This window comes from Muntiacus reevesi, chromosome 1 (genome assembly GCF_963930625.1).
Source record: "Muntiacus reevesi chromosome 1, mMunRee1.1, whole genome shotgun sequence".
NCBI lineage: Eukaryota > Metazoa > Chordata > Mammalia > Artiodactyla > Cervidae > Muntiacus > Muntiacus reevesi.
The window spans coordinates 68,020,549-68,028,732 of record NC_089249.1 but is presented as its reverse complement, the minus strand read 5'-3'; the positions used below and the strand labels follow the sequence as shown (position 1 = coordinate 68,028,732).

Below are 8,184 nucleotides of genomic sequence, written 5' to 3'. Positions count from 1 at the left end.
GGATTAATTTCCTTTAGGATTGACTGATTTGATCTCCTTGCAGTGCAGGGACTCTCAAGAGTCTTCTCCATTACCACAGTTCAAAAGCATCAATTCTTCAGCATTCAGCTTTCTTTATAGTTCACCTCTCACATCCAAAAAACAAAAAAGTTCCAGAAAACAATCTATTTCTGCTTTACTGACTATGCCAAAGCCTTTGACTGTTTGAAGAACAAAAAAACTGTGGAAAATTCCGAAAGAGATGGGAATACCAGACCACCTGACCTGCCTCTTGAGAAGTCTGTATTCAGCTCAGGAAGCAAGAGTTAGAACCAGACATGGAACAAAAGACTGGTTCCAAATAGGAAAAGGAGTGCATCAAGGCTGTATATTGTCACTCTGCTTATTTAACTTATATGCAGAGTACATCATGAGAAATGCTGGGTTGGATGAAGCACAAACTGGAATCAAGATTGCCAGGAGAAATATCAATAACCTCAGATATGCAGATGACACCACCCTTATGGCAGAAAGTGAAGAAGAACTAGAGAGCCTCTTTTTGAAAGTGAAAGAGGAGAATGAAAAAGTTGACTTAAAGCTCAACATTCAGAAAACTAAGATCATGGCATCTGGTCCCATCACTTCATAGCAAATAAATGGGGAAACAGTGGAAACAACGGCTGACTTTATTTTCTTGGGCTCCAAAATCACTACAGATAGTAACTGCAGCTAGGAAATTAAAAGATGCTTGCTCCTTGCAAGAAAAGCTATGACCAACCTAGACAGCATATTACAAAGCAGAGACATTACTTTGCCAACAAAGGTCCATCGGGTCAAGACTATGGTTTTTCCAGTGATCATGTATGGATGTGAGAGTTGGACTATAAAGAAAGCTGAACCCTAAAGAATTGATGCTTTTGAACTGTGGTGTTGGAGAAGACTGTTGAGAGTCCTTGGACTGCAAGGTGATCCAACCAGTTCATCCTAAAGGAGATCAGTCCTGGGTGTTCATTGCAAGGACTGATGTTGAAGCTGAAACTCCAAACTTTGGCCACCTGATGCGAAGAGTTGACTCATTTGAAAAGACCCTGATGCTGGGAAAGATTGAGGGCAGGAGGAGAAGGGGAAGACAGAGAATGAGATGGTTGGATGGCATCACTGACTCAGTGGACATAAGTTTGGGTAAACTCTGGGAGCTGGTGATGGACAGGGAGACCTGGCGTGCTGCAGTCCATGGGATCACAAAGAGTCAGACATGACTGAGCGACTGAACTGAACTGAATTCACATCCATGCATGATTACTGAAAGAAGCATAGCTTTGACTAGATGGACCTTTGTCAGCAAAGTAATGTCTCTGCTTTGTAATATGCTGTCTACGTTGGTCATAGCTTTTCTTTCAAGGAGCAAGTGTCTTTTAATTTCCTAGCTGCAGTTACTATCTGTAGTGATTTTGGAGCCCAAGAAAATAAAGTCAGCCATTGTTTCCACTGTTTCCCCATTTATTTGCTATGAAGTGATGGGACTGGATGCCATGATGTTAGAGTTTCGAATGTTGAGTTTTAAGCCAGCTTTTTCACTCTCCTATTTCATTTTCATCAAGAGGCTGTTTAGTTCTTCTTCGCTTTCTGCCATGAGAGTGCTGTCATCTGTGTATCTGATGTTACTGATATTTTTCCTGGAAATCTTGACTCCAGCTTGTGCTTCATTCAGCCCAGCATTTCTCATGACGTATTCTGCATATAAGTTAAATAAGCAGGGTGACAATACACAACCTTTATGTACTCCTTTCCCAATTTGGAACCAGTCTGTTGTTCCATGTTCACTTCTACCTGTTGCTTCTTGACCTGCATTCAAATTTTCATGAGGCAGGTATTCCCATCTCTTGAAGAATTTTCCCCAGTTTGTTGGTTTTGGTGTAGTCAATAAAGCAGAAGTAGATTTTTTTTTTTAACATCAACTTTACAGTATACTTTAACACAAATCAGCCCACAGATGCATCCGCGAAACCCAGATGGGCCCCCTGCCAGCTTGGGCCCCCTCCGGGGTCTTCACACTTCCAAAACGGTATCTCACACACCGTCCGTCTACCTCTCTCAACTCCCACAGGTGCCAGACCCAGCCCTGGGTCCCAGAGTCTCAAGACCAAGCTGTCAAGTTTCCCCTTGCTTTTGCCGAAATGTTTTACCCAAGCTGACCAACTGTGCCTGAGGATATGGTCGATACGCTATGAATTCAGTCACACTAGGGTCCCCTGGAGGATTCCCTCCCCTCTGGGCCACAGACCACTCATGCTTCACTTTCTGCTGTACAGCGGGCCCCGCTGCCAAGCGGTGACGTGCAGGTTCCTAAGGTTCATCATCACCACCACATACCACCTCGCTGTCAGAGATGCTGTTTCTTTCTGGACCCCGGGGTTCTTGCTCTAAAGCCAGGGCTCTAGTACTTCCAAGAGTCTGCACAGTGCACACAGCATTACAGAGAGCATGATCCACATTCCCCTTCAGGGCAGTCAGGAAAACCCACCCCGCGGTGCCAGCCGTGGGCCCGTGCTGCCTTGCTGGGCAAACAGGAACTCAACCCCGTCATGCCTGTTCAGTGCTACCCAGTGACCCGCCCACCACCTCCCAGTCTCCCACCGGGGCCTGCACTGAGAGGATCACAGCCACACAGCGCCACGTGCCGTGTGGTGGCCACTGGCTTCCTCCATCCAGAGCAGCCTCCAGCTCCTCTGCCCGCTGGCTATCCTGCTGACTACGCCAGTTGCATTGCTGTTCATGCTGTGCGCACTGTTGTTGAACCCATGGTAGGCAAGGCACGAGCTAAGAGGCTGGAAGGAGACTAGAGGAGCCATCGGAAATGCAGACACGTTTATTCTCCCCTGGCTGGCCCAGCGGCCATAATAACAGACACACTATCTTCTCTCCTCTCATGGCTGACCCAACAGACACAGCGGTGACACAGCAGGATCGCCACCATTTTTCTGGGTGGAGCTCATATATCCTTACAGCACGAAGTAGCCCGTGATCAAGTGGGTACCTCGTAAGGGGCATGCACAGTGCTATAAATGATCTCAGCTGTTAAATAGTCGTTAACTACAAAACATGGGGCGAGAGAGCCTGAACATGCCAACTTGGCTAATTTGATCTCTCCCCTCAAGTGCCTGTTCTTGGAGTCTGTGAAGAGAATCAACACTTGTCATTCCTTGGTTCACAGTGAGAGACTCCCCATGGAGCCTCAGGCCCTTATCAGTATCCCTTCAGTTATCCTCAAAGGGGATTCAGCCTTGAAAAAACATGCTGGAACCTCCTGGAACATCTCACAGCTTCAAAAAGTCACATAAAGAAACCAGGGCTGTTGTTTCCTCGTGTGAAGAAGTTTTCTCATGGCACAAAGTGGAGGGACAAAAAAATAGCTAATGCAATAGGCAATTTTATGCTGGTATTTAGGGATACACTAAATCTTAAAGAGTCTCCTATAGATCTACTAATGTAGTGTTCTAATTTTTAAGATTCAGACATCAAAACCAAGGTTGATTAAGTAACTATCCCAGGTCAAACTCAGTGGCAGAATCAAGCGTCTGCCACTGCATAGGGGCTCACAGGGGACTTTCCTGGTGGTCCAGTGGAATCCGCCTTCCAAAACAGAAGACGCAGATGCAATCCCTGGTGGGGGAGCTAAGATCTCACATGCTGTGGGGCAATTAAGGCTTGGTGCCACAACTGAGACCTGACGCAGCCAAAAATAACTTTATATAAGCGTAGGGTTCAGGTCTTCTTCCTGATACCTGCTATTTCATACTGCCATTCTTACTAACCCACCTCCACGCTCCTCCCATCCCCCAAGCACTTTTCTTCCTCCTAAGTCGAAACACATATAGACTCTCCACTTCTCTTTTGAAAACGCAACATTTTCACTCTTCTCAACCTTTCCCACCTCTTGCTTTCTCTTTCACCACCAAGCTATTTAGGTCGTTAGAAAAAATGTCTGAAAGCCTCAAGGAAACCAATATTTCTTGCAACATTCAAACCCTCCATTGTTCTGAGGGCCAGGAATTCCACAGTCAGCATTTCTGTGCTATTTCTATTGAAACCAGAAAGGAAATACAGGAGAAAGTTATCTGAGAATTTAAGAGCCACAGGAAAAATAAAAAAGTTCACTATAAATTCCATTTTGGAAACCATGGACTATTCTATAACAGAAGGGCATTTATTAGTTTAGTGACAGCCAGCAGCAGGCTAGACTCACTGGACTAATTATTACTAGCAATTATTAATGAACATCACTGGGCAATACCGCTATCACCTTACTGTGCCATGCAGGGGTCATCTACTTATCCACTTTATTGGTCAGCTTCCCTTTTGGAAAGAGCATTTACTGCTCTATTTCCTAGAGCTCTGTGAAGCAATAAAAGCCCTCTATGCCCTGGAGAAGAGAGCTATGTAAATATCAGGAGCATCTTGATGAAATACCTTGGATTTATATGGCTTTCTTACTCCAAGGAGCTATGCATCCACTGCATCACTTATCATCACAACCACCCTGCAAGCAAACAAAGATGGCAGGTACCATTTACTCCACCTTACAGATGGGAATGATGAGATGGAATATACCTTGTCTGTAGTCTTCCAACAAACCTGTGATTCATAGATGAAGGTGATTTTTCAAAAGCAAAGTGCTACGTGTTTTTAAAAACAAAATTAAAAACCTCAACTAAAATACCCAGATATCTTGCATTAGACTGTATATTTACACGCTGATGTGCTGGCTGGATGATAGATTGGAAAGGATGAAGTTTGGAGTCAGAGAATCTAGATTTAAATTCTGGCTATGTCTCTACACCAGCCCTTCAAGATGCTGAAGGGAAAGAAGGCCAAGGGGAAGAAGCTGGCCCCTGCCCCGGCCGTGGTGAAGAAGCAGGAGGCCAAGAAGGTGGTCAACCCCCTGTTCGAGAAGAGGCCCAAGAATTTTGGCATTGGACAGGACATCCAACCCAAGAGGGACCTCGCCCGCTTTGTCAAATGGCCCCGCTACATCCGGCTGTAGTGGCAAAGGGCTATTTTCTATAAGCGGCTGAAAGTGCCTCCTGCAATTAACCAGTTCACCCAGGCCTTGGACCGACAAACAGCTACTCAACTGCTTAAGCTGGCCCGCAAGTACAGACCAGAGACAAAGCAAGAGAAGCAGAGGCTGCTGGCCCGAGCTGAGAAGAAAACCGCCGGCAAAGGCGACGTCCCCACCAAGAGGCCACCTGTCCTTCGAGCAGGGGTCAACATTGTCGCCACCCTCGGGAGAACAAGAAGCCTCAGCTGGTGGTGATCGCTCACGATGTGGATCCCATCGAGCTCGTGGTCTTCCTGCCTGCCCTGTGCCGCAAGATGGGGGTTCCCTACTGCATCACCAAGGGCAAGGCCCGGCTGCAGCGCCTGGTCCACAGGAAGACGTGCACCACCTTAGCCTTCACACAACTCAGCTCGGAGGACAAGAGTGCCCTGGCTAAGCTGGTGGAAGCCATCAGTACCAATTACAATGACAGATACAATGAGATCCATCGTCACTGGGGAGGCAATGTCCTGGGGCTGAAGTCAGTGGCTCGCATCACCAAGCTGGAAAAGGCTAAGGCCAAAGAACTGGCCATCAAGCTGGGCTGAGTGTACACTATTGAGTTTTCTGTACATAAAGGTAATAAAAAAGCTTCTTCGGCTGGAAATAAATAAATAAATAAATAAATAAATAAATTCTGACTATGGCTTCTATAGGTTATAAACTATTACTCCAGTAATTGACTTGTTTCTTTAAGATACAAATTATTGTTCTTGTTTTTTTATTGTTTATTATGTTATAATAAAGTTTTTATAATAGATGTATTCAAAAGCACCTGATAATTGTTAAAATAATGCAAATAGTTGTCAATTATTGTAATTTAGACCCTATCATTTAAACATATATATGTACTATAAAGAAAAACTGTTAACCTGTCTTTTTTTAAACACAGTAGAAAATTGAAGCCACACATTAAAAGTTCCAGAAGGTCATCTAGCAAAGGTTCTTCAGCAAAAAACTAAGTAAACACTCTGGTTTATATGACCGAAGATTTCAAAGTTATAAAATTTGAGAGCTCAAGTTGGAAAGTAGTCCACAAAATTTCACAACTTTTTCAGTGTTCTGTGAAAAACTGCATAGATATTTTCTTAGACTACATGTTGTCTTGTCTCCAGAAAATCACTTGGTCCTCTGTAGGTGACTTACTGCAAATCATACATTTGGTAATAAGAGCAAGGTTAGCACACTATCTCTCCCTATGGGCACTTCGTGACCTTTCCAGTACTTTTTACACTTCATGTAAGTATATGCATGCAAGTGTGCTAAGTCGCTTCAGTGGTGTCTTGACTCCCTTCCAGGCTCCTCTGTCCACGGGATTCTCCAGGCACAAATACTGGAGTGGGTTCCCATGCTCTTCTTTCTCCAAGGGATCTTCCCAACCCAGGGATCGAACCCATCTCTCTTACATCTCTTGCATTGGCAGGAGGGTTCTTTACCACTAGTGCCGCCTGGGAAGCCCTGGAGGGGCTCTTAAACTATCCCACTCAAAGATTCATAGTGACTTCCAAAATGTGGTGGTTGTTATTAACTCACTTTATTTTCTTTCTAACCCATTGTGTAGTTCTTGCCAGCAATTAGCTTTCCATCAATTAGAAATGAATCCTTCTTTTGAAAATCTTTTAGTGTAGGTCTAATAACAAGACTGTGTCTTACCTTTAACCACAAGGCAGAAAATACAATCCTGAGTATTGTATAGACTATTGAATATAATCAAATAATTCTCAACTAAGTAATTATTCAGACTAGCATCTTCCCTCTCTATAACCTGTGTGATTTTTTCTATGTCTGTTAGCTCTTTTCCCCTAATCACATGTCAAGTAGTACACCTCAGTCTCCTTTCTTGTCCCACATAAGTCCTAGATTTTTCTGTAGATGCTAATCATCTCTATCAATTATTTTGTTATGGTATTTGCTGTTGTATACATTAGAGTAGTCATGTACCTACCAGTGAAAATCATGCTGCCTGAGTGCTATCCCCATTTTAAAGATAGGAAGATACAACTAACAATGCTCATGAAGTCAGAGGATGGCTTGACAACTAGAGACAGGCAGATCAGCAGATTGGTTTCATGCTATATGACTTTCCACAGTAATTGGAAGCAACACTTGTCAAAGAGTATTTTATGGTCAGTTGTTATGACAGAGTTGGGGACAAATGTATTCTGTGATATAGGAATGAGATTGGGGGATGAAGGGACACAATCTTGAAAAAATACTTGCCAAACTGAACTAGAACAAGTGGTAGATGTCACTGTTGGTTCAGAAATTAGGGACTATGTGAAAATTAAAAAAAAAAAAAAAATCCACCCAGGGAAAGTGTGTGGACCGGTTCTTATAGGCTGGCTCTTTGGGTAATACTGAAACAATTCAGTACAAAGAAATTAAAATAAATTCCATTTTCCTTGACCTGACTTTCAGCATTTTTCATTGTCTGACTCAAACCTACCTTTCCAGTATTATCTCTAACAACTCAGTTTATCAGATACCCCAGTATAATAAATTATTTATTTATTATCCAAACTTATTTTACCTTTTCTTGATGCAAAATAATCCCCATATCTCCCAGAAGTTCTTCTCTTTGCTTTCTATATATTCAGATCATACACATTCTTGCAGATGAGGTTAAAATTTCTCTCCTTTGTCACAGTTTTGTTTCCATATTTAAATTCTTACAGCTATTATAGAATCATTCATTTGGCAGTTAATCACACCCTCAGATTTTTAGTGTGTATTTGATTGCTTTGTTGGTTAATCTCTGGCATTACTAACTCTCTGCATTTTTCTGACATTTAACCTTCACTAACATGGATTCTCCTTGACACAGGAAAACTCTCCTATTTCTTTCTTTCTTTTTTTTTTTTTTTTATCTCCCTGGAGAAATGATTTTGTTACACACTTTCAAAGGCCTAGGCATCTAGGAGCGAGAAGCAAGGAAAGGCAAGGGAGGCAGATCGCCAGGCCTCCAGCCCTAATTCAAGCCGAGCTCTAAGTTCACCTGATCTATATTTCACTGTTTTTGGATGTCTGAAGTATAGTTTTATATTTCTTTTTTCCATGGCACTGACATAGTGCTTTTTGAAGAAAAACAGCATGATTATACTGTA

General features: G+C 43.0%; 1 pseudogene; it reads left to right on the top strand.

The window, feature by feature from the left end:
* Positions 1-4,825: 4,825 nt before the first annotated feature.
* LOC136160773 (large ribosomal subunit protein eL8 pseudogene) lies at positions 4,826-5,628 on the top strand (annotated as a pseudogene).
* Positions 5,629-8,184: the final 2,556 nt, after the last annotated feature.